Below are 27,043 nucleotides of genomic sequence, written 5' to 3' on the forward strand. Positions count from 1 at the left end.
CAATGAGTTTCAGGATGCCAGATAGGAGTGGAGTTGAGGCGAAGGGAGATAGATGCAGCAATACCTCCGGAGTGGCTTGTTCCCCCGATACGAGTGCCAATAGAGCCTGGGGAGGTATGGGCCGCCAGGTTTTCACCAGCAGGCATCCCCCTACAGGTAGCAGGTAGAGTGGGTGGCGCCCCGCAAGGGACTTTCTTCACCGTTCAAGAGGGGGGGCGTCTGACCCTTGACAGAGGGCAGCAGGATGAGGGGATAGCTGCCCTTTCATGGAGGAGGAGGAGGATGGTGGACCTTCAAGGGAAGACATGGCAATTGGACCCCTATGTTTTCTGGAAGGAGCTCAGGGAGTGGCGTCGTTGGATCTGGGAGGGCAGACCACTTGATGAGCTGGAGTGGGATCCAGGAGAGTGGCTATGGCCGACCACTGCAGTCGCCATGAAGCCACCCAGGTTCCTAGAGTACACTGCCAGGATTGGCAAACACGTACTGATACAGGAGGATATGGATTGGGCGCCATCACGCAGCAGGCACTGGCCGGAACATAGCATCACGGAGCCGTTCCGACGGACCTTCTGGCGCTGCCTATGGGATAGTTGGAGGCCAAAGAGGATATCGTACTTCTTATGGCTGGTGGTACAAGGAGGCTTAGCGGTGGAAAGCTGGCTTGCCAAGATGCAAAAGGAGGGAGGTTATAAGCATTGCGCACAGCAGCCTCTGGAAACCCAAAGCACTGCCTTTGGTCATGTGAGGAGGCGCAGCTCGTGTGGAGAGGAGCATGCCGCATCCTCCGCCATACAACACCCAGCCTTGGATATATCTCATGGGGCGCCTTCTGTTGGCAAGCAGTCAACCAGGGCCATCACCTTCTGTATGAGGCCGGGATGCAGCACACGATATTCATCATTGAGGCAGGATCATACGCAATGGTCGGGTTGAAGGCTCTACCCATCCGTGGAGCCCACAACAAACCGCTCTGAGCTATGGGAGATCATAGGGAGTCTTACTGGATGGTATATCTCGAAGGCGAGGTGTCAGGAGACTGATGCCAGGAGGCATATTTTACGATGGATTCTGTGGCATGCCAGGAGGCATATTTCACGGTGGATTCCGTGCCACGGTGGATTCCGTGAGGTTTTACGGTGGATTCCATAAACTTTGTTTACCGGGGCTCATACACAAAGTGGATTCTTTGTGCGAGAAGTTGATGGGGACACCTATCCTTTTCGGGCGTTTTATTAATTTAGTGTGTACATGGGTGATTCCATAACGGGTGATTCCGCAAAATACATATTAAATTAATAAACGTTTATGAGTTTAGAGTGCGCACTCGTAATAAATTAAGGTTAGGATTGATTTCTAACTAGTTGATTTATTTATGTAGCTGAAGACTGCTAGGCATTCACTTTTGTCGGTTTAATTGTATTATTTTACTAACGATTGTGAATGCTTCAGTTGATGTATAGAGATAACAGCAGTGGCGGAGGAAAGCATTGGAGGATAGCGTGTATTCGAGTTATCACTTATATTTTGATGGGCGCATACCTTAGGCATAGCGCCTATATTTTGTTGCACCTATTTATTGAGGCGTTGGATATTTATTTATTATTTAGTATGCGCATGGGCGCACGATTATGATATTTGTATTTGGACATTGTATTGGGTATATCTGACTCTATAGGCGCCGCCCATTAGCTTTATTTCTATTTTGTGCTAAAGCAAACTCAAAAGCCAAAAGCGTACTATTTTGTAATTTGGGCTATTATTTGAGCTTGAAGATGATTAATACATAAAAGACATACTTTGTGAAGCGCTCACACAAGGCATGGGGGGATATTGCACCCAATTGGTCTCTTGTTCATGTCGTGCATGCTTTCTACCTTGAGTTTTGTGCAAAAAGTAGAGTTCTTTTGTTCTTGGGGACCTTCCGGCATTCACTATGCGAGCATACAGCATCCGATTTGCGCACCAGTGGTATCAGAGCGAAGCTAAGATCGAGAGCTTCCAATCGCTACCCATCTTGTGCGAAGGCGGAGCTCCTGGAACGACCGAGCTCTACGGTCAGTCTCATCGCGAACGGTCGATACGGGTGGATTCCTGGCGGTCAAGAACCTCTGTCTACAGTCTCTGATCGCAAAGGACCGGCCTAAGGAGGCAGAGGACCACTCCTACATCTCCCTCTCCAAGACGTTTTTCCACAGACAACAGTAAGCTCCATATCTTCAACAAGTTCAAAAGCTTTACTCTAAAGTTTACTAAGCTTTAGTAAAAAGCTTAATAAGAAGCTTTAAAAAAGCTTCATCAACAAAATTCGTCAAAGAACGGCAAGAGTATGTACTCAACAGCGTCAAAACGGCAGCAGACGTCCTCTTATCCACGATGATCACGCAGGTCCTATTAAGCCACTAAGATTCCTAATCTCCCAAGTCCTCCAAGTCTTGTGATTACTGCAAGTCACAAAGGTCAATCAAGTTCACAGAAATCATTACAGACTAACTCCAATTACTCCCATAAGGACTGTTCCTGCGCAGAAGCACTAAACTACAAAGTTGCTCCCTGGAAGGCTCTGTTCGCATACGCAGACTTGCTGAACCAGTTTCAGCACACGCAGAAGGTCAAACGCAGATTTTACAAAGATTTCAAATCCCGCAATTGCCAAAGACAAAGACCGTGAAAGCAAAATAAAAATATATAAGCCTTGTACACCCGATCTTGAGCTATGCTTATCCCGCTAATTGAATTTTGAGAGTGTGAGGTCTTTTGAAGTTTTGCAGGATGACGGAACCAAATACGGATGATTTAATGGCTGAAGGCAATCTTCCCGAACCTACGGTGAAACAAAAGTTGGATTTAATTATGATGCAGTTGGATGAAGAACGAAGAGCCCGGCAAGCATTGCAAGTTCAATTAGCCAATTTACAAAGATCGACTACCGACAAAGAGGAACCACAATCCGAATATCTTATCCGACGAACCATTGATGCGACTCTCGAAGCTCAATCCATCCGCAAAGAAACAAAGATAAGTAAAAGAAATTTCAAATTCCGTACTTTCAATGGCACTCGAGATGGAAAAACCTGTTCTTGCATTCATCAGTCAGTTTGATGATTACTTTCATGAGGAAGCATACGCTGAAAAAGATAAAATCAAGTGTGTCACTAATCATTTAGTGGATAGAGCATCTCTTTGGTGGACCGTGGTTCGTAAGAGTATAGATTGTCCCACTACCTGGGAGAGTTTCAAAAAGAAATTTATGCAGAACTTTCTTCCTCCACAATTCCATGAAAAAGCCATAAAGCAATGGGACTTTCTTCAGCAAAGAGATCGTGAGCCTATTTCTCAGTACACCGAACGCTTTTGGAATGCCTTACTTCAATTACGCATGCTTGAAGACGTACCTGAAGCAACTCACAAGCGCAAGTATATGTCTAGATTACTTGGGCATTACTACGCTGAAGTCAATATGTTCAAGCCTGCAACTCTTGAAGATGCAATTTCTTTAGCTTATGACACTGAAGACAAGCTTCGAGGAAGAGACAAGCGTCCACAACAATTTCAAGCAAATGGTAACTATAGTTCTAAGCAATTCAATTCAAATTTTAGAAGATTCAATCAAAGTCGATTTCCTTCATCATCTTTCCGTAAGTCTTGGACAAAACCACCTGCTTTGCTATTGAATACTAATCAAAACCCTAAGCCATCTTCACAGCCAAATCCTAATATTCCTAGACTTCCTGCCATTGCAAACAATGTATCTAAAGCCAAACCTATAGTGTGTTACAAATGCCATCAACCTGGACATCCAGCAGCCAATTGCCAATCAAAGAAGCCACTTGTCCATATCAGCTATCTTGGAGCAATGGAAGATGAAGAACATGAGGAAATGCCTGACTTTACAGAAGATCAAGACGACATTACTACTCCTTCGGATACTTTACCAGGTATGCCAACTCCACATTCTTTGTTGACAATGAAATGTTTAGTGCATGGAAAAGAAAAGATTATTTTGCATGATGATAGTAGTACACATGATTTTATTTCTGCAAAGTTAGTGAAAGAATTGAAATTACAAACTATTCCTATACATTATCGCATTAAAGCAGCATTCTTAGGCACGAGGTATAATGGAACACAAGAGGTGCATGATTTAGAAATTCAAATTGGTGAATACACTGAAAGAAGAAATTTTCTAGTTATACCATTACAGTCCAGTGATATTATTTTAGGTATGCCTTGGCGTCATCAGCATAATCTTGATATAGATTATTCCACGCATTCAATTAATATTCATTTTCAAGATAAACACATTACATTATATGGTATGCACGTATCTAATGCTTTTCCACTGCTTACTCATACTCAAGCTAAACGTGCATTACGCAAAAGTAATAAATCTTATTTAATTTAGGTGAATGAACTGCAAGCTAAAGAAAAACATATGCACCCTAGGCATAAAGAATTCCTTGCACAATTTAAAGATTGTTTTGTTGAAGATCTACCACCTGGACTACCTCCTTCACGTCCTGAAGACCACAAAATAGATTTAATTTCTGGTACACAACCACCTTGTAAAGCACCATATAGGCATAACCAGATAGAGCAAAAAGAAATTCAAAATCAAGTTGAGGAATTATTAAATAGAGGATTGATTAGACCTAGTAGTTCTCCATTTGGCGCACCTGTTTTGTTGGTAAAGAAGAATAATAATACTTATTTTATGTGCATTGATTATCGTGCCCTAAATAAGATTACTGTAAAGAATAGATATCCAATTCCTAGGGTCAATGATCTTATGGATAAACTACAAGGTTCTGCCATATTTAGTAAAATAGATCTTAAATCTGGTTATCATCAGGTGAGATTAGATAAATCTGACATATTCAAGACTGCATTTAGAATACAATTTAGTCATGAATTTCTAGTGATGCCTTTTGGATTGACTAATACCCCTGCTACATTTAGTAGAATGATGAATCGCATATTTTTGAAATATCAGCATTGTGTTATTGTATTCTTTGATGATATCTTGGTATTCAGTAAAAATGAAAAAGAACATTATGAACATCTGTCTTTGGTTTTCAAGTTGTTGAAAGGTAATCAATTGTATGCTAATCTGGAAAAGAGTGAGTTCTTTCAAACAGAAATTGAATATTTAGGTCATATTGTGTCATCAAATGGTATTAAAGTTGACCCTAAGAAGATAGAAGCAATATTGAACTGGCCAATATCTAAAAATGTGCATGAATTACGTTCTTTTCCTGGTCTTGCTAGTTTTTACAGGAAGTTTGTGCGAAATTTTTCATTACTTGCTTTGCCTTTGACTAAACTTTTAAAGAAAGGTATTGCTTATCATTGGTCTGATAATCAACAGAAATCTTTTGATTTATTAAAACATGCATTACCCCATGCTCCTATATTACAACTACCTGATTTCAATAGACCATTCTTTTTAGTAGTTACTGATGCTAGCGAATCTGGAATAGGAGCCGTACTTATGCAAGATAATCATCCCATAGCATATTCTAGTTGTAAACGGAAACCATCCGAACTTAAATATTCCACATATGATAAAGAATTGTTAGTTGTGGTACAAGCTTTAAGACAATGGAAACATTACTTAATGGGTTCTGAGTTTATGATTAAGACTGATCAACAAAGTATTAGACATTTACTTAGCCAATCTCAAATATCTGACCGACATATCAAATAGGCAGCTTTTATTTAGAGTTTTCATCCCCTTATCCAATATCAACCAAGTAAAGAAAATGTAGTGGCCGATGCATTAAGTAGAAGACCGACCATTCATAATATCTCTGTTATATCATTTGATTCTCTAACCCCTATGAAAGATACATATCATCAGGACATTACTTTTCACGCTCATTGAAATAAATTAGTTGGAAATAACTTGATTCCTAGTGATTCATTGTTTTACAATGATGGATTCATGTTTTATGAAAAGAGATTATGTGTTACAGTTCCATTTAGATCTTTTGTTTTGAATGAGATTCATTGTCCTCCATATCAAGGTCATAGAGGTATCATATCTACTTTACGTATATTGACTAAAGATTTTTATTGGCCACATATGGACACTGATGTATCTAACTTTGTTTCTGAATGTTTTGTTTGTCAAAGAGTTAAGAGACATCATGGTAAACAGTAGGGTTTACTTATGCCTCTATCTATTCCATCAAGACCATGGGAATAGATTTCTATGGATTTTATTACTGGTTTACCTAATACTAAAGCTAACCATGATATGATTTGGAGTGTAGTAAACAGGTTTAGTAAACAAGCATATTTCATTCCATGTAAGAAAACTTTAACAGCATCTCAAGCAGCACAATTGTTTTTGAAAACTGTTTTCACTAATCATGGATTACCAAAAGTTATTATTTCTGACCGTGATTCCAGATTTTGTAACAACTTTTGGATTACTTTGTTTACTAACCTAGGAACAAAGATTGATTTCTCATCTGCATTTCATCCTGAAACTAATGGACAAACAGAAGCCACTAACAGTACTATTTTAGATCTTTTACGTGCTTACACTATTTCTAAACCACAGACATGGGACACACACTTACATTTACTGCAGTTTGCATATAACAATACACCACACACAACCACAAAGAAAGCACCGTTTGAAGTGATTTATGATTATAGATTGTCTACACATGTTGCATCTTTATCAAATAAAATTCAGAGTGCTGATGATATTGCTAACATGCACGCTACTATTTTTTATGAGGTTAAAGACATAATTGTCAAAGCCTAGCAATCGTATACAAAACAAGCCAATAAGAAAAGACAAGCCATGAATTTCAAAGTTGATGACTATGTTTGGTTGAGAATAGAAAAACGTAGATTACAAAGTGTAAATAAACACCCAGTTGTGAAATTAGCACCTAGATTCTATGGACCATTTAAGATCATTCACAAAATCAATGACAATGCATTCAAGTTAGAACTCCCACCTCACTGGAAAATTCACAATACATTTCACATTAGTTTATTACGATCCTTTAGAGGCCAATTACCTGTACATCCTGTTTATGAAAACCCACCTTTGTTACATGAAGAGACTGAAATACTTGAACCTGAAGCTATTATAGATACTGACTTTATGACCACTAGAACTGGCCGTATATATTCTAGATATTTGGTCAAGTTTAAAAACCATCCTGTTGAAGAAGCCCAATGGATGCACGCTAGAGACTTAAATGCTTTCCCCACTCTGTTAGCTCCACATTGAGCTAATAGCAATTGAGGACAATTGCTATCCCACCCCGGGGGTATGATGCCAGGAGGCATATTTCACGGTGGATTCCGTGCCACGGTGGATTCCGTGAGGTTTTACGGTGGATTCCGTAAACTTTGTTTACTGGGGCTCATACACAAAGTGGATTCTTTGTGTGAGAAGTTGATGGGGACGCCTATCCTTTTCGGGTGTTTCATTAATTTAGTGTGTACATGGGTGATTCCATAGCGGGTGATTCCGCAAAATACATATTAAATTAATAAACGTTTATGAGTTTAGAGTGCGCACTCGTGATAAATTAAGGTTAGGATTATTTTACTAACGATTGTAAATGCTTCAGTTGATGTATAGAGATAACAGCAGTGGCGGAGGAAAGCATTGGAGAATAGCGTGTATTCGAGTTATCACTTATATTTTAATGGGCGCATACCTTAGGCATAGCGCCTATATTTTGTCGCGCCTATTTATTGAGGCGTTGGATATTTATTTATTATTTTGTATGCGCATGGGCGCACGATTATGATATTTGTATTTGGACATTGTATTGCGTATGCCTGACTCTTTGGGCGCCGCCCATTAGCTTTATTTCTATTTTGTGCTAAAGTAAACTCAAAAGCCAAAAGCGTGCTATTTTGTAATTTGGGCTATTATTTGAGCTTGAAGATGATTAATACATAAAATACATGCTTTGTGGAACGCTCACACAAGGCATGGGGGGATATTGCACCCAATTGGTCTCTTGTTCATGTCGTGCATGCTTTCTACCTTGAGTTTTGTGCAAAAAGTAGAGTTCTTTTATTCTTGGGGACCTTCCGACATTCACTACGCGAGCATACAGCATCCGATTTGCGCACCAGAGACTTTTGACGGAGAGAGACTTTCAGCACAGGCGACCCTAGCTGAGCTATGGACCTCCATCATCCACTCTCTCCACAGCCGTTGGGATCAGGTGCAGGGCGAGTCCATGGCTCTTTAGGAGCTCCAATGCCACTTTATGCATACCTGGGACGGCCAGGACCTGTTTTTCATGATGTAGGCAGGCAGCCCCAAATGGCGATATACCCCCTCCATGGCTTATTGCCCCCATCCCCCCCAGACTGCCTTGAGAGGCTTGTAATCATGATATATTTGTGTTGCAGCTCCAGCTAGTCTGTCGAGCATACGTTGTAATCAGTTTCTTTGAGTAATATAATCAGCCACATTTTATTTGCAAAAAAAAAAAATGTTAGGGTGTCATCAAAGAAGACTAGGACAAACTCATCAAGATAAGATCGAAAAATGTCCTGTATTAATCTGTTAAATGTAGCAGAGGCATTAGTTAAACCAAAAGACATTACAATAAATTCAAAATGACCATATTTGGTAATGAAGGTAATTTTGGTGATATCTTCTTCCTTGATCCTTATTTGGTAATAACCAAATCGGAGATCAATCTTGGAAAAGATTCTCACCCCTTGCAACCTAGCAAGTAGCTCGTCTATTCTTGGAATCGGATACTTATTCTTGATTGTTACCTAGTTTAGACCTCGGTAATCAATGCAAAGGCGGAAAGTTCCGTCCTTTTTCTTTTAAAACAATACTGGGGCTCCCCATGGCGAATTACTGGGTCTGATGCATCCTTAATCCAGTAACTACTTGAGTCGCTCTTTCAGCTCAATTGCTTCAGGGATAGACATTTTATATGGACTCTTAGCAATCGGAGCGGCTCTTGGTTTAAGTCTGATCTCGTAATCGACTTCTCTTCAAGGTGGTAATTTAGTTAGCTCTTCTGGGAAGATGTCATCATATTCCTTCATCCAATATGGCTCTCCCTCATCTTGTTTATTCTGCTCAACCTTATTTAATTTTATGAGATACACAAGTAATCCTTTTCTTAACCCTTTTATTATGCAAGATGATTGGGTTAGTTGAATCTTTTCTCCCTCACCTTGGGTCATCACTTTTTTCCCCTTTAGGTTTTGAAAAGTCACCTGTCCTTTTCTGCACTGAATATGTGCGTCATTGGGAATTAACCAATTCATACCCGATAGACATTTGTAGACTCCTAAATTCATGATCTTAAATCCCATTTCAGAGAGATTGCTTCCTAGGCTAAATGTCACTTTGCATGTTTGCTGAGTAGACAAGATTTCTTTTCCATTAGCAAGTTTCACAAGCAACCTAGATGTAGGTATTGTGTCTATACCTAATTTCTTAGCACACTTTGGTGACATGAACGAGTGTGTGCTTCCACAGTCAATCAGAATTTTAAAGGACTTACCCTGATATTCTGCTGGTGTTTAAATCACCGAAAATTGGTGATTTGGGCCTTTCTTATAGAGGGTGGCGTGAACTGCTGCCCTCTCCATATCGATTTCCATAGTTGGGTTTCCCTCTTCTTCAAGATCTTTAAGAATTACAGCAAATGCTTTTCCTTTTGCAATTGAAGCTTGGATCTGACCTCTGTACTGTCCTTGGCGAGGAATTTGGCCAAGCTTTGGGCATTGTCTTTTAAGGTGGCCTGGCTCATTACAATGGAAACACCTAGGTACTCCTGAATTACTTCCCGTAGGTATGAAGTTCCCGATTGCATTTGTTTTGGCCCTCTTTCCTTGACCAGGCGGACGCTGACCTTGGGCTTGCTTATCATAGCCCCGTGGAGTCCCTTTGTTTTAATTCCAAAGCCTATTATTCATCGGCTTTGACTGGATCTCCTGAACAAGAGGTGTTGTGCGAATCAAAGCATCTTGCAAATCAATTGGACGCATAGATTCAAGGCGTGTGTTCAGAGAAGCATTCAATCCGTGACAAAACTTAGACACCTATTGAGCAACAGTCATGGAAGGTACATATTTAAGCAGTGAGATAAACTTTGAGTAATATGCCTCCAGGCTCATTCCCAACTATCTTAAGTTAGAGAACTTATTCATTTTTAGTGTGCGATAAGCTGGTGGCAAATATCGACCACACACAGCTTCTTTCAGCTTTTCCCAGGTAATAGTTGTCTCAGCAAGTCCCTGGTCTTTACACCACTGTTTCCACCATAGGCGTGCCTCACCAGTCAATTTCAACTTGGCGATCATAGCATGATTAGCAAAAGTAGTTCCCGCGACAGTAAAGTAGTCCTCCATGGTCTCAATCCAAATCTCTGTCTCGGGTTCAACATCTTTGCCCTTGCCATCAAATTCTGGTGGCTTAACCTGCTTAAGAAGATACTTCCCCTGAATTTCACTCGGACTAGAGATAGTTGTATTACCTTGGGTTATCATAAGTTTCACGAATTAGTTTAGTGCTTAAGCTTTTTAGCTTTGTTTTCACATTATCATATCTTACTAGTTTTGTAAAACAATGATGGACCAAAGAGCATAATATTTTTACAAAATCTAGCCGTTGTTATCTTTTATTATCAATAGCCATACGCTACGATTTTTTTTACAAGGGATATTTACAAATGACAGATGTTTACAAGTAGAGATACATCAACATCGATAGGATAGGCTAGATGCTATGTACAATTTCCAAAATAGGATATCATTATATCTTTCTTTTTCAAGGATGGATAGTAGGCCAATTGCTATCTATGTCCAGAAACCTATACTGTGAAAATGGCAAATCTTTTCAAGGATGGATAGTAGACCAATTGCTATCTATGTCCAGAAACCTATACTGTGGAAAACCATGGATACGGTAATCTTGATACTTGCGACGTCCTTGGATTATAATCTTGTCGGCTGGGATTACCTTCAGTACCTTGTCATAGACATAACAGTCTAGACATATCTGGCGACCACTAGTAATCATAAGTGGATTCCTTCTAGACGGAGATAAAGGCTTCAACTACTTTTAAGTTTTCAATCCATTCAAGGTGTTTCAAATTAGTCTGCATGTTAAAGAATCAATCGGCCTCAATGTAACAATAACACTCATCCCAGAACCATCTTCTTTCGTGATTCACAAGGGATGGATCGTATAGGTGATCGAGTATCCTCATCATTTCTCTTCTCCACTCGTCATCCGTGGAGTTCAACGCAGATGTATACATTGGTCAAAAAACAAGGAACTGGTTCCAAGCTTCATTATTCTACCAAAGTCTATCCCTTAAGAATTAGCATGCTCATTATTCCTTAGAACAGTTGGTCTTAAAAACCATAGATATTCTTAATTTCAATTATGCTCTGATACCACATGTCACATGCCTACTTAACAATTCCCTGGCAGCACGTTTTAGTAGTCCATCGGGGAACTATCCTATTATAAAACTCATATGCGTCTGTTTATCGTTAGCAAAATGAAATAGAGATAGTTACTTTCAAAGAAAAATTATAGAATATTCCCTTTCCTAACACCGTCTACCTTTTTTCTGATATTATAATCACATGCGTCATTAATGAAATAACAATAAATATCACGAAATAAACCATAATTAATATATTTTCTTAATGACAAGCATATAATCCTTTTCCAAGTGAAAGAGTCTTTTCACTGAACAGTTAAATATTATATTACTTAGACTATTTTCCTAAGCGGCAGTTCATATGTATTTTCTTTAAAATACGTTTATAATCATTTAAATTGAAATATAGCGATAAGCTTATAAAACATTATTTTTTTCCAAACCGACGAGATATTACCTCTCTGAGGTTTGCTATAATGGGGGTTTCCTCAATTCCTACTACATCATTTTCTCCATCAGCCACGTTCTTTGCTTCCCTTGCTTCAAATGGGCTTTTTGAATTTCTATGATCTCGTGGAGCCATGGATGTCAGGCAAAATTGACGTGGTAGTAGGAGAGTTGGTGCTCGTCCAAAAAAAATTCGTCAGCGTTTTGCTTAGCAATATGGCTATATGGGAGAAAGGCGTAACAGGGGGTAGAGAAAATGAAAATGAGATAGAAAATGAATATTTTTCTCCTTCAAGGCTCAAGCTAAAATGGAAAAGAGAAGTAGAGAAATTTTTCCATCATTAGAAGGTCTTCCTTCTTACTTTCTTTGTGAAGGAGAGATATATTTATAGCCATGAGGGGGAGTATGGAGTCAACTCATTCTTTTGGCTACTTGTCAAGAGCTAAGTAAGCTTTATAAAAAATGTTTTTTGATTGCCTACCTGTTGGATGGTGGCATGGGGATGATTTTAAAATGCTTTCTCTCCCTCCAGGCGTCAAAAACGTCATGATTTTTTGCTTGTTTTTTCAAAAACGTCTTTTTTTCTTAAAAACGACTTCATCTAGTGGTTTTTGGCCAAGTTACCTCATGACTTATCTAGTTTATAAAGTCATGTTATACTCTTTGATACTTAACTTACTCCATATCATACTCATTCTTGCACATTCGTTCTTTGTCTACCAATTAAGCCTTTTGCAATTTGTCTTGTAATTACAAAATCAATGCAATCTTTGACGCGTTAAATGGAATCCGGAACGCTAAATCAAATATAATGCAAGAAAAATTATGATGAAGTCGTCATAATATTATTTACGAGACGTCTTTGCTTCTTGTTGGCTGGGAACATTGACGCGTCTTCTAGTGTCGGATTGCAAAATTGATTTAATGCAAGACTCGATATCAAGAAAATTACATGCGGTCACTTATGTGATAGCTCGACGAGTAATTTTTAAAATGCCTCAAGCCCGAATTCGTTTCTTGATATGAAGCATTATGGCGGGAATATTACAACATCAAAGCTTGGCACTGATTTTAACCACCAGTAGACACAAAAGGTGAAAACCAATGGAATTAAATTTACATTGTGGCTTACAACGAAACATGATTTTTTTCTTTTAGGAGTTACATTTTCCAGCATATAGAATCGACTTACTCAAAAAAGAACTGGTAAAACCCTAAAGAGAGTTTTCCTAAGACAAAAACATGAGCCTTAGAGAGAGTTTTATTAGTATTGAAATTTCTTAGTGGTATGGCCAACTAGTAAAAGCCATTGGCAGTCAAATGGTCATGGCTCAAAAATAATTCACCATGAGCTCAATCTGATTCTGTAAATGGTACCAAATGCTTGCATACTTCGTGCATCATGAAGAATGAAAATCTCGAGGAGGAAGTAGTTGCTAAATAACCACACGAAGATGCCCAATCTCTACGTTGGAGGTGAGGAAAAGAACTGCCAAGGAGGAATGATAAACTACTAGGACTTCCAAATCAATACACAATGCAAATATGAAGCCATCTAGACACAAATGCAACTGTACGCCCCTGCAATTCAAAAATATGCACAAGAGAATAGGCTCAATGGAGAAGATCATGAGGATGGCATGCAGGATGGATATACAGAAGCCACCTGGTTGTTATATGTAATGGACAACCAAAAGACAGATCTGTCCTACCTGTCCTGCAAGCGGCGTGGTGGGGGGTTGTATGGTGGTGGGGGCATTCTTGGACATCCTAGATGGGCACTTGCACGATTCACCATTGACCACTAATACTTTCATCATCCAGACTACAAAACCTATAGAGGTATCCTCCATGGTGACTAGCTCTTGGATAAACACCACATGGATACCTAATTAAGTAAGGCCATGAATGAAAAGAATATTGGAGCCAAAGTATGGCACTACAAGACTTGAGCTGTCAAATCTTGTCTATCAAGAAGAAGAGAATTTGTGCCCACACATCGAATAGCCTCGACGGAGATTTTTTATCCAATCACAGCAATAGGTCACGTGACTAGATGCTCCATTATCCATGAGCCACAGTTTCTCTAATGAAGAAGCATGGAGCAATATCATCCACCTCATAGAGATGGACAAATACAGACTTTGATGTTGTGGTATCATGGGGACATGAAATTTTTGGATGCTTTGCTTTTGCTAGAGACATTTGATTAATTTAATAATCAAATGTGTAATTTTGTGATGCACATAGCAAATATTTCACAGTAACAAGCCAAGGACCCCAAGAAAGTAGTAGGTGTCCAAGGCAAAAGTTGTAACAAGTTGTGCTAGCTCGGTTTTGGATTACAATCGATGTCAGTTTGGCCCTATGACAATTATTTGGGCAATATGTGTCAATGGTGGTGACTCGAGGGGCTAAGCACTAATTAATTAATTAATACCTATCCAAGGGTTAATTAAGGCTTGGGACCACTTGGGGTTGTGAATGGCCTAGCCAATTGAATCGTGGATGAGCACATCTAATTTTGGGCAAGGTTATGTTAGCAGAGTATTTGTCAGCTCATGTGTGAGTCTGAGCTTGATCTGGGCTGGGCATTTTTTATTAGGTATTTTAGGTATTTTTCTGGTGTGGCATTTTATGCCAGTGGAGCATTTTATGCACCAGTCGGCCAGCTTTAATGTTGTCCGACCAGCATTATTGCTCCCCACTTTTTCAGCCTATTTATACTCAGTGGCTCCTCCTCAGTCAGTCACTTCATCTTCACCATCTGCAGACTCTGTGGAGAGAGGAGCCAGTGCCAGTGCCCACGCAGCCAGTGACTCACTGTTGTATGCGACTGTCTCGTGTTCAGATATATGGATTCCATTTCCCGTGCATACATCTGAGTTCTCATCTGTATCGTGTTCTTTTCTTTTCTCTTTTTGTCTTGTGTTTCAGCAGTTTATTTCAGCACATGTTTATGCTTCCACCGCTGCTCCACTTCTGACATGGTATCAGTTTTCAGGATTTGTGTTTCTGCTGTGTGTTCTTGCTGATTTCAGGACTGTTTTCTACCCCTGCTGATCAGACGACTGCTGTCGCAGCCAGGCGACCTGTTTTGGGGCTGTTTTCAGCCTGCGTTTTTTGCAGTTTTGCCATCGCCTGCTGCCTCCGCACCCTCTGCTGCCTACGTACCCTCTACTGCCTGCGTTTTTCATCTGCAGCTGCTGGCGACAGTTTTCTACCTGTTTTCTCCAGTTTACAGCCTGCGTTTTGCTGATTCAGCATCTCTCGTGGCTAGGTGGCTGTTCCTTCAGGCCGTTTTTGCTGTTTTTGGTAGTTTTGACTGATTTTTTGACTTTCTGCAGCAGATTTTGTCTTCTATTGATCAGATTTTGGGTTATCTTGCATGTGAACTCTCATTTTCTGCAGTCTGTGCTTGTGTTTTGGCTGTGTTTCCTCTCTAAATTCCATCTCTTCTCTACTTCTCTTCTTATCCTCTCCATATGGCTCCTCCGTGCACTTCCACTGATGATAAGTTACATGGACCTGATTATCTCACATGGGTTCTCTACAAGTTCCCCCCGGAGTTTGATGGAGTGGCCAATGCTTTGCGGGCGCAGACATCATCGACTCCTATCAGTTTTACACATATGACCTCGATGCTTCTTGAGCATGAGGCATCCTTGAGATTACAGGGGCGGCTTCCGGCACATTATGGAGGTGAGGCTTATGTAGCTTCAGAGAGGGGTGACGGGAAGAAGAAGTCGAAGGCCCAATGTTACCACTGTGGCAAGAAGGGACATTTGCGGAAGGACTGCAAGAAGTTAGCGGCTTCCAGGAAGGAGGAGCAGAAGACGAAGCGGGATGTTGACTCTACCGATGAGTCCTCTCCTTCATCAGACTCCGACTCCGATCCTCCGACCAAGGTGAAGTCCAAGGCGCGGAAGGGATCCTCTTCTTCGGATCGCGGGAAGGGCTTGGTGGCCCCTTCCTCGGCTGCTTTCTAGTGGTAGTGATGAGGTCATCCCTCACGACTCTCTTATGCCAGAGAGGGAGTGTGAGCGGGTGTTCAGATGGGGCAGCCGTGCCTCATCTATACTTTTATACAGGTGCACAGGTTCCAGAGAGGGACGTCCCTGACGCATCGACTTCAGTCTGGCGGAATCAAATCCTGGAGCTGGGATTGACATCCAGGTTCATGCTGAGCTGGTTATCTGACAGAGAGCGGGAGGCTTTCGTCTGGAGCTCACATGAGGGGACACTTTGGCGGTCTGGCCAAAGGCAGGGAATCAATGGTCACCTATGTTCAGGGGCATTTTTGACAGGATGGTCTTGTATGCTACTACGAGACATTGGTGATGGACACAGAGACATGCTATGATCTTCTCTATTTTCAGGTGTTTGGTACGATCGACATCGACATCAGGTTCTCTCCGAGGCACCTTGGTGGTGGCTTGATCACCCACTGCTTGGGTATCCATGGTTCTACTTGGTGGTTCTATGTTCTATAGTTTCTGATCCCTTTTTCATTGTACTATTGTATTGTATCAGATCACTCATGATCTGAGAGAGGGTGTTAGCAGAGTATTTGTCAGCTCATGTGTGAGTCTGAGCTTGATCTGGGCTGGGCATTTTTTATTAGGTATTTTAGGTATTTTTCTGGTGTGGCATTTTATGCCAGTGGAGCATTTTATGCACCAGTCGGCTAGCTTTAATGTTGTCCGACCAGCATTATTGCTCCCCACTTTTTCAGCCTATTTATACTCAGTGGCTCCTCCTCAGTCAGTCACTTCATCTTCACCATCTGCAGACTCTGTGGAGAGAGGAGCCAGTGCCAGTGCCCACGCAGCCAGTGACTCACTGTTGTATGCGACTGTCTCGTGTTCAGATATATGGATTCCATTTCCCGTGCATACATCTGAGTTCTCATCTGTATCGTGTTCTTTTCTTTTCTCTTTTTGTCTTGTGTTTCAGCAGTTTATTTCAGCACATGTTTATGCTTCCACCGCTGCTCCACTTCTGACAGGTTAAAAGGATTGAAATTATTTTTAGAATTAATTAATTCTAAAAATTAATTAAATGGCTGAAAATTACTAGAAAATGGAATTAGAAGGCTACCACTTGGCAAAATGCCCATGCAATGGGAGAGAAGACTGTTTGGGGCTAGAGAGACTGATTCGATTCATTCAGCCTATGGGGGAGAGAGAGAGAGATAATAGACTGCTGACCAATTTATGCAACAGTGGAGACCCATCTGGAGCACAGGACGGCAGCCAACACCTTCCAAAAGGCATGCAACAACAAAATTGATCTCTCCTATGCTAGCGACAGCAGATTGGGGACGGCAATTGCATTTTTTAGGCTCCTGGGCAACAATGACAGCTTCCTAGCAGTCCTAGACAAGGCAACAATCATTTTGGAGAGTCTCCTATGAAGAAAAACAAAGATTTCTCTCTCTACACTATTCTCTCACCTCCTCCAGCCTATTCTCTAATAATCTTAGCAAATCTCAGCCATTTGGAGCAGATCTCAGCCAAATTTGGGTGGAGCAACAAAGAAATTTATGTTGTAAACCCTAATTCATGGTAGAGATTAGGGTTTAGCAGCCACATTAGGACCTATGCCAGCAATTAGAGGCATTGTAGACTAAAATCAGCGGCTGGAATTCACGGAATTGCCAAGGATTTCAAATACCAACCCATCCCATTTGATTTGGGGCAGCATTTGGCCAATGAAGGATTCATTTTGGACAAGTCCTGGGTGAAGATCAAGGGGCAAATTGCCTAGAAGTCTTGTTGATCATCTATGACAACAAGGGGCATTTGGATCAGCAGAGGAGATTAAGGAGTCTTAGTTTACTCCATCCAATTGCAATACAAGTTTTGGGGCCAATAGGGTATCCAATGTCCACAATTGTATGGTAAAGTGTACACTTCAGTTCTTTGAACTTGTTAATTGTTGTAATTAAGTGCTTAATCAAGTTTTCACCACCCTCTCTGAAAAGGTTGGTTTAACGTGAGCAATGTAGCCTTGAAATCCTTTGCTCTATCCTTCAACCTAGGTTGAAGTGGAGGCATTTCTTCTAGCATTTTTCATTTGAATCTTCCCACAGGGTGGCCACTTAGGATAACCCTTGGACCTTTTGTCTTTGTCATTCTCTTGCTACTCCTTTTTTTTCTGGCCCCTCTTCTACTCTTGATTGCTCCTTGAAGATGTGCCAACTATAAACACACAAGTGGCTGTCCCTACACCACCTTATCTCGTCTCCATGTGTCTGGCATCCTACTCCAATATCATGAACACAAGCTGTTCCCACATAATGGTATTCCAAACCTTGGATGTGAGGAGATCGGTGTAGAATACATCATATTTTGGTAATGCAAGATGTGACAGCAAGTCACATCCACGTCCTTTAAAGAAACCATCTTCCCTAGAAATGCAAGTTCATCCCATATCTCCATCTTGTTGACGTGGTCCTTCATGGTGGATGAATCAACAACTCAATAGCTAAAAGTTCTCAAAGGCGCATCTCAAGGGCCATTCAATGTGCGAAACTCTGAAATTGATGGAGAGGATCGAACCTTGTCTAGACATCTACTCTGAGCAAATACACCTCGCATATATGAGAACAAAAGTTGTGGCAGCTCATGAAGAGGATTGACCGGGCCCTACAGCTGAGCCGGTCCCAAAGGGCTGCCTAATTGGTAGTGGGTCTGATGCAAGAATCCACATTGGGGTGAGTAATGGACAAGGTGGAAAATTCCTGTAAGTTCAAGGTGTCAAGAATGCACTCCACCTTGCATGACCACAAGGCATAATTGGAGCCATCCAACTTCTTCTAAGAAAAGTGCAGTAGAACAAGCACCCATGCAAACAATGCCATGAAAGCAAGACTAAGACCCTCGCTGCCATCAAGTGTAGAGCAGGGGAGTGGGGGGCAGGGGGGTAAGGGATTGTGGGTGGGAAGGGGGCTAGTTGCGATCCACACCATGGTCCATGTCACAATCTTGTCAGTCTTCATGGCAATCCATTCACGGCAGTCATACTTTGACAAGGTTGAGAAACAAAGGCTGAGAAAAGAGGGCAGCCCAGTAGTAGGGTCTTCAAGGCCACAAAATGTGACAGAATTCAGCTGTGTTTTAAGGTTGCCCAGCAATAGGATGCCCATGCAAGTGGAAAACGTCACAACTTGGTGTCGATCACAGCTATTCGATGATGTCTCCTCTTTGGGACAGCTACAATTCATCTCCTTTAGCAATGATACCATGTGAGAGTGAGCATTAGAAGCAAATCATGAACGTGGAGAGAGGGACTGCATCAATGCGGGCATCACGTGCCAAAATGAGGTGAAGATGAGAGAGAATGCAGGTGACAAGAGAGAGAATGGAGATATTACCAGATATTCTTTCTCTAGACCCACCTACATCTACATTCACATACTGCAGTGGATTGAGGTTATCATGAATACTCATACTAATGGCTAGCACATCACACAGAGTTAACAAAAGACTTGCTACTGCAGTCGCCAGCCCCTGTATCCTGTTGCCTAGCGCTGGACAGCCTCTAGGGACAGTCACCTGCTATGTGAACCCTCCTGGCTGGCTACCAATGACTCCTGACTACTAGCGCCTGCAGCAAAACAGCTCTCTCTCGATTCTCCATCTCGAGAATGGTCTCTCCCTCTCTCTCTCTCCTAAACTCCAAAATGTTATTTCCCACCTGCATGGGCAAGTTTTGCCAAGTGGCAGCCTTTCAAAACAGTTTTCAGTATCATCCAGCTTTATTAAATTAATTTTCAGATTATTAATTTTGAAATTTAGTTTAATAATTATTTATGGCTCCCAAAAAATAATCTCACTCACCAACAATTAAGTTGGCTAGGCCAATTTATTATCCAAGTGATCATGAGCACTGATTAGCCCGAAACTTGCATTAATTAGTTAATTAATGCCAATTCTCTAGTGTCACCACTCATACTTAGGGCAAATTAAATAGTATTGGCCAAAATCTAAGACCAAGAACCACATAGTACTTGTCCAATATGACTTGTTACAACTTTTTCCTTTGGCACTAACTAATATCTCAGGTCCTAGGTCCCACATTGTGAAATAACTGACCTGCACTTCACATGTGCAAATCACATTTACGCATTTCGTTAACTTTTAATCAAATGCTAAAAAAAGCATCAAATTTTCACATGCTTATGAAAAATCTCTCCCTTGAAATCCTTGCAATCATCCCAGATTACACTACAAAGTGCCAAAGCAAAGCATTCTAACATTGGCCATTGCTACTTAACCATGCTAATGCCAACACTTGCTCAAAATCTCCAGCCAGAAAAAAAAAATCATACAAAATTCAAAATTGTTGTCAAATACCATAGAATGCATTTCTCATTAACATATCTCAACTATTTTGGCTAGATAACCATAGCAAAGTTGAAACTAAGCATAAACCTCGGTAGAACTTTCAATGGCATTCATAAGACACACTTTTGTCCACAAAACCAGATAAATACCACTGATAATTGACAATCATCCACTGAAAACCAACAACTGATAATCAATCTTTGATTATCATACACATATGCAACTGTTGGGATAAAGGCCCGGTTTAAACCCCCCCGTGTATAGTACACGCACATTGTACATGTGAATGCACCCTTTACATGCCCTAAGTATAAATACATTTTATTTTGTGTACCAACACATTGTTGGTACACTCTTATCGAATCGTACTTTCACTCTGCTCACTCTCTCTCCAACCGTCACACTCTCTCTCGCTCACTCCTCGACTTCCATCTCTCTCACTTGTGCTCTTCGCTCAACAACTAGTATCAGAGCTTAAGGTTCTGTGCACGCTTCCCAACGTCTTTCCAGTCGACAAACACAACTAATAGGTGATACACAGTCAACAAGTGAAGAAGACCAGCAGCCAAGCAAAAAAACTACTCATGGCAACCAAGCGAGACCAGTCCAGCTGCCGACGGGAACCACCAGACAGGTCGCGACCAGGCGGCAGCAAGCACACGTGGGGACCAGTGTGGAGGCTAGGCGGCACATGGAGACTATGTGCGCGATTGGGCAGCGGGGTCCAGCGGACACGAACCAGGCGACAGAAGTGGCAACAAGTCGACGGGTAGCAAGCAGCTGACCAGGCGAATAGGCTGTCAGACGTGACGAGGCAGGGTCAACGGACCCCCCCCCCCCCCCCGGTCATTCCATCAATTTTTTTAAAAAGCTAAAAGCTTTATTTTCTTTCAAATCTCTTTTGAATCCCTTCTCTTTGACGAGGGTTCACGCGTTGAAGCACGGGTCACAGATCTGTGCGAATATGACCCAAAAATTTGGGCCTTTTCTTGGTTTTGATCTCGTCCATGCTTGTCAACACCATTTAGGTCAGAAATTGCAGACATTGCGTGTGGTGACCTCAATTAAATTGGAGATTTTAAAAAGTGTACAAAAATGGATCGAGATTCGAGATAAAAGCCATCATCCATGGCTCAATCGGAATTAAGATACATGATTACTCTAGGTGCTCATATCACTCTCGACATCGAAGGTGGAAGCATCCTCGTCACCGCTTGAGGAGCCATCACCCTCCTCAACAAAATCACCCTCACTAATGACATTGCCCTCGTCATCATACTCGGGCTCTCTAAGCTCTAGGTGAGAGGCAGTGATAGGTATGTCTTCCTGGGCCGAACTAGGAGTACTTCTCGAGCCACTCGCACGCCTCGTGTAGCATCTAAGGGCCCCACAAGCATCACCGGCAGCCGCGATGTCGATGCCGAAGTAGAAGTTCCATTGCTAACGGCGCGAGGGTGAATAACAACACGGACACGCCGTGCATAAGTATGAGAGACCCGCCGGTCTATCTCCTCGAGCTCCAGGTAAAGCATTTGCTCCTCCTCCAAGTCTCTCTGGCGAGTCACACTTTTAAGTGTACTAGCGGAGAGCTTGAGTGAATCCACATTTATCTATACATTTAAAGAATGAAGAACTTAGATTAAACAAGTGAAAATTCTTTAAATATATTTCATAATCTATGAATAAAGTTATGAACTAAAAAGTATAAAAATTAGATATATGATACATGTCTTGCCATAGACATCTCATGCATATTGCGTAGCATGTGTAAATTGGAGCAACAATAAATTAGTCCCTCCAATTGTCGTGTGCTAAGCTTGTTACGAATTTTGGTGTGCACGAGGGAATAGGCGGATCAATTCCTCTCACATGCACCCGACGAACAATCCTAAATCATGTGAAGAAAAAGTAAGTTTAAACTTTAAGTTTGCAAGTTGTAAGTTGTAACTAGAATTAAATGAAAAAAAAGAAGAGATTTTCAAACCTGTGCAAGAATGCGTAAGGCCACTCTTTGGAGGTGAGGCAATTGATAGCCAAATGACTCCCACCAAAAAAGGGGCTTCACCAATGATTCCCGCTTCCAACAAATGGTAGATGTGAAAGCGGTGCCCCTTTGATCGCTATAATTAATGAGCTCTTTAAGGAAGGCACCATGGTGCTCTTCCGTCAAAGCCTTTGAAAGAAAGGCATCACGATCGGCAAGGACATTGGCATCCATGCAGAGAGAGGGTTTTTTGAAGGCGGGATGTAAGAGTGCCGCAAACCCATATATGGGTCACTTCATCCACTCCCATCTTTTCTTTATCAAAAAGAGAATGTCATCTCTTTTAGGGGTGGTATCCAAGATATCACTACAGTAGGTGTAAGATGATAGAGATTTAGAGGGAGATTTAGAGGTAAAATTTGAAAAGAAAGTGTGAGACAATATAAAATATAGATTCTAAAACTAAAAAGAAGCATGAATCATTAAAAATAAATAAAAATAAAAACAATACCATGAAGAAGAGGCTTCCCCATCCAAGATGGTCGATGCTTGTATCTCCTCCATCGCATCCGCCATAAGATGATAGAGGAGGCCAATAGTAGCTCCCTCCATGTCCGTCATGCGAAGCACCTTATAGATGGGAGTGACGGCAATGATAATGCCCCTCACATCTATCCAAAATTCCTCCTTTAAGCAAAGCCTTTGAACGGCCTTTGCTTCCACTTGGCTTGATGTGGACTCCCTTTCAAGCCATTCCTTAAACTCATCTGACACAATTTTTTTTTGTAGCTTGTTGCGAACGTCATAGAGACGCTCGAGGAGAAGCCACATGGCTGCAAACCGAGTCTTCGAGGGCTTCTTCAAATCAAAGTCCAAGTATGAGCGATATATCGCAAGAACTCGGACCTTGGAGTTGACAAAGCCAATGATTGTGCAAGCATCGTTGACAACCCTCACCACCCACTCCAACTTGCCTATATCTTCCATAAGAAGATCTAGACAATGTGTAGCGTATGGTGTCCATACTATGGACGGAAACTCGGCCTCAAGTTTCCACCTCATAGATGCACAATTCGAGGCGTTATCCGTGACAACTTGCACCACATTTTGTGGCCCAAGCTACAAGATTATACACTATGAAATTAGAATAAATTTGGGAGATTTTTTTAAAAAAATTACAAAATAATGGATTTAGAAGCATTATCTCAATGATGGCTTGCCATATGTGTCAATACATGAACGAGCCCGTGGTTCTCCTTCCCCTTGTGCCTGCATCCACCGCTCGTAGAAAGTATGTGCCAAGTGGGCAAGAGACGAGGATGTTGATGATCCCCCTTTTTTTGCGGTCACTCCATCCATCGGATAGGATAGAGCATCCATACTTCGCCCAACTGGCACGCACAGGCTCAAGGGACTTATCAATTCTCTCTCTCTCCTCGTCGAGTTTCTTGATATGCATATCATTGTACGTGACACCGTACCATCCCTCGCATGGACCAACGGCGGCAATGGCTTTCACCATCCACTTCCATCGATCCACTTTGAGAATATGGAAAGAGAGATTGCACTCAATTATGGTGCATGCAATCTCTATTTCCGCTTGCCTTTGCCTCTCCTTGGGAAAGGAGAGAGGACCGGAAACTTGCCCCGTTGCTTGAGCAAGAGTGGCTTGTCTCTTGGGCATAGGTGCACCACTCGAATGGCTTTTTCTAGATGGGATAGAAAAGGCCCCTCCAACGGAGGAAACTGAGACAGTTGGAGAGGAATCGTCTTCCGCATCCGAGACCTCATGGTCGGGAGAGATCACCTCCTCACTTGCCCTTGAAAGGCCTTTGTGTCGCTTCAATGGCAAGTATTTCCAACGACAATCTTCATAGACATCGTCAGGAATACCGAGACATGGTGTGGCTTCCCCTCCCAATTTGCAAAGGCGGATGAGAAGGCGAGTGACGGATGAGATTTGGAGCTTTGGGCAATACTTGCATTGCCACTTGCAAGTGTTGGATTTCTCCTTCACTCGTTCGAAGTAGGCACAATGCAAGCGAAAAGCCTCATGGAGAGGGGTTGCCATTGATGATATATAGAGAGAGCCTTGAGGGTCACAGGTGGAGGGTGAGATGATTGAAGAAAGGAGCGGAAACAGTAGAGAGCTTGAAGGAGTAGAGAGCTTGAGGGAGTAGAGAGAGGCTATAGCTTGATGAAGGAGGAGGTTGGAACTTGGAAGGGTTGAGAGGTTAAGGGAGGACTCAAGAAGAAAGCTTGAGAGAGTAGGAAGGATGGAGAGCTTGAAAGGAGTAGGAGGGGTGGAGAACTTGAAAGGATGAATGAGACAGTGGGGGAGGGGAGATTTTATAGAAAGGGAGAGTGCTTTGGAGTTTAGGGTTGGCCCTTGGGAGAGAGAGAGAGAGAGAGAGAGAGAGAGAGAGAGAGAGAGAGAATCTTTAATCTTTAATCTTGAGTCTTTAAGAGAAAGAAAGAAAGAAAATAAAGGTAAGAAAGAAAATAAAGAAAAGAAAAAAAAAGGTAGGAAAGAAAAGAAACGTAAGAAAGAAAAAAGAAAAGAAAGGTAAGAATGAAAAGAAAAACGGGCCTGGGCCCTGGCCGCCTGAAAACGGTCAAAAAAGTGACAGTTTACAACTTTACTAGCCGCAAGGCCCAAGCGTAACAGTCACTGGTGATGGGGCGCAATCGGACAGGCCGCAAGGAACGGACGGTGGATCGGACGGGTGACGGCGGGCGCAGTCGGACGGGTGAACGGCTCGTAGGAAACGACCGAACGGTCCGGATGGGCCCAGACGCAGAGGACGAGACAGAATGGGTCGAACGAGTTGACCCGTCCGTCGGACGTGGACAACCTTGGTTTGTGGAAAGCGCAAAAGGGTTCCATGCTGATTGCAAAAGGAACCAAGAAGGGCACTTTGTATTGTTTGCACTGTAAAGTCTTGAATGGCAAGTTTCTTGCAATTGTTGAAATTTGCAGCCACTTGGAGTTATGGCATAAGAGATCAGGCCATATGAGCCAAAAAGGACTTAATGTCCATACCTCTCTGAAGAGGGTTGATGGAAAAGACTCTAAACTTGACTTTTGTAATGAATGTCAGTTTTGAAAGCAAATAAAATTTTCCTTTTACTCTGGTGTCTCTCATAAGTCCAATGTCTTGGACTTGGTGCATTCTAATGTATGTGGTATGCCCGTGAAATCGTTGGGTGGTGCTGCATATTTTGTCTCCTTTATTGATGACTGTTCCAAGAAGATTTGGGTGTACTTGCTGAAAAAGAAAAGTGAAGTGTTTACTGTTTTTAAAACTTTTCATGCATTTGTGACCACTCAGACAGGTAGAAAGCTGAAATGCTTGAGAACTGATAATGGGGGTGAGTTCACATCGACTGAATTCAAGTCCTTTTGTGACTTACATGGTATTAAGAGAGAGCTTACAGCCCTTCTTCAAATGGGGTGGCTAAAAGATATAATAGAACTTTATGTGAAAGAGTGCAGTGCATGCTGTCCACTACTAATCTCCCTCATGAATTTTGGGGAGAGGCACTCAAAACCGCGGTTCACATTTGCAACCACTCTCCAAATAGGTCCTTAAATAATGGCATCCTTGAGGAGGTTTGGTCTGGCAAATCGGCCTCATATGACCATTTACGCATATTTGGCTGTGATGCTTTTGTGCATATTGGGGATGAGCTGAGGAACAAACTTGACCCAAAATCCACCAAATGCATTTTCATGGGCTATGGTGATGAGGGTGAATTTGGCTACAAAGTGTGGTTACCTCGGTCCCAAGAAAATTATTCGCAGCCGTAATGTTGTGTTAATGAGGCAAAATTGGTGAAAGGTACTTTAGCCTCTAATAAAGATATGAAAAAAGTGAAATTCCAGAGTTTGCAATCACCTATTACTTCAAAAAATGAGCCTCATGGTGTTGTACCACAGGCCGAAATTGATAATCAGCCGGTTATTTTTGAGCCAGATGATGATGGACAGCAAATAGGAGCACAAGAAGGTCATGGACAACAAGATAGGCTTGCCGATTATGAAAATGCAAGTGTTGGAAATGAAAATGAAGATGCTATACAGCATGAACAGCATGCTGAAAACGGCTTACAGCAGCCAATAAATGCTGAAAATAATATACCTCCGGGTGTAGACCCAATTCCTGAAAATCTTGATCATTGGGTACGTAGGTCTACACGCGTAAGAAGGCAACCACATACGCTTTAACCCTCCTTGCATTATGTGATACTTACACATGAGGGTGAGCCTCTTACATACAAAGAGGCCAAGTCATGTGAATTCAGCAGTGAGTGGGGAGCTTGCTATGCAAGAAGAGATTAAATCCCTATATGCAAATGACACTTGGGATCTTGTGTCTCTACCCAAGGGAAGGAAGCCACTTCCAAATAAATGGGTGTACAAAGTAAAGACAGTTGATGGGAAACCCAAGTACAAAGCAAGGCTGGTTGCCAAAGGGTATGCACAAAAGGAAGGGATTGACCTCCATGAGGTCTTCTCACATGTTGTGAAGATGTCCACTCTACGTGTGCTTTTTGCTCTCACTGTTGTACTAGACTTAGAGCTGTATCAAATGGATGTAAAAACAACTTTCTTGCATGGTGACATTGATGAGGAAAACTACATGAAACAGCCCGAGGGCTTTGTAGTTCCTGGAAAAGAGCAAATGGTATATAAACTAAAACGCTGCATGTATGGGCTGAAGCAAGCACCACGGCAATGGTACAAAAAGTTTGACACTTTTATGCTCTCTCATAAGTTTACACGCAATCATGCATATCATTGCTTGTACATGAAAAAGGATACAGATAGCAGCCCCATCATACT

General features: G+C 41.7%; 1 protein-coding gene and 1 pseudogene across 2 annotated transcripts in view; both read right to left on the minus strand.

The window, feature by feature from the left end:
* The window catches only part of LOC148010072 (rhomboid protein-like protein), a 56,523-nt gene that overhangs the window by 11,184 nt on the left and 18,296 nt on the right, over positions 1–27,043 (minus strand). The window lies entirely within an intron of this gene.
* Positions 21,509–24,342, minus strand: LOC148010073 (uncharacterized; annotated as a pseudogene).

This window comes from Lygodium microphyllum, chromosome 30, assembly GCF_053477565.2.
Source record: "Lygodium microphyllum isolate KBCC chromosome 30, Lygodium_microphyllum_v1.1.10, whole genome shotgun sequence".
NCBI lineage: Eukaryota > Viridiplantae > Streptophyta > Polypodiopsida > Schizaeales > Lygodiaceae > Lygodium > Lygodium microphyllum.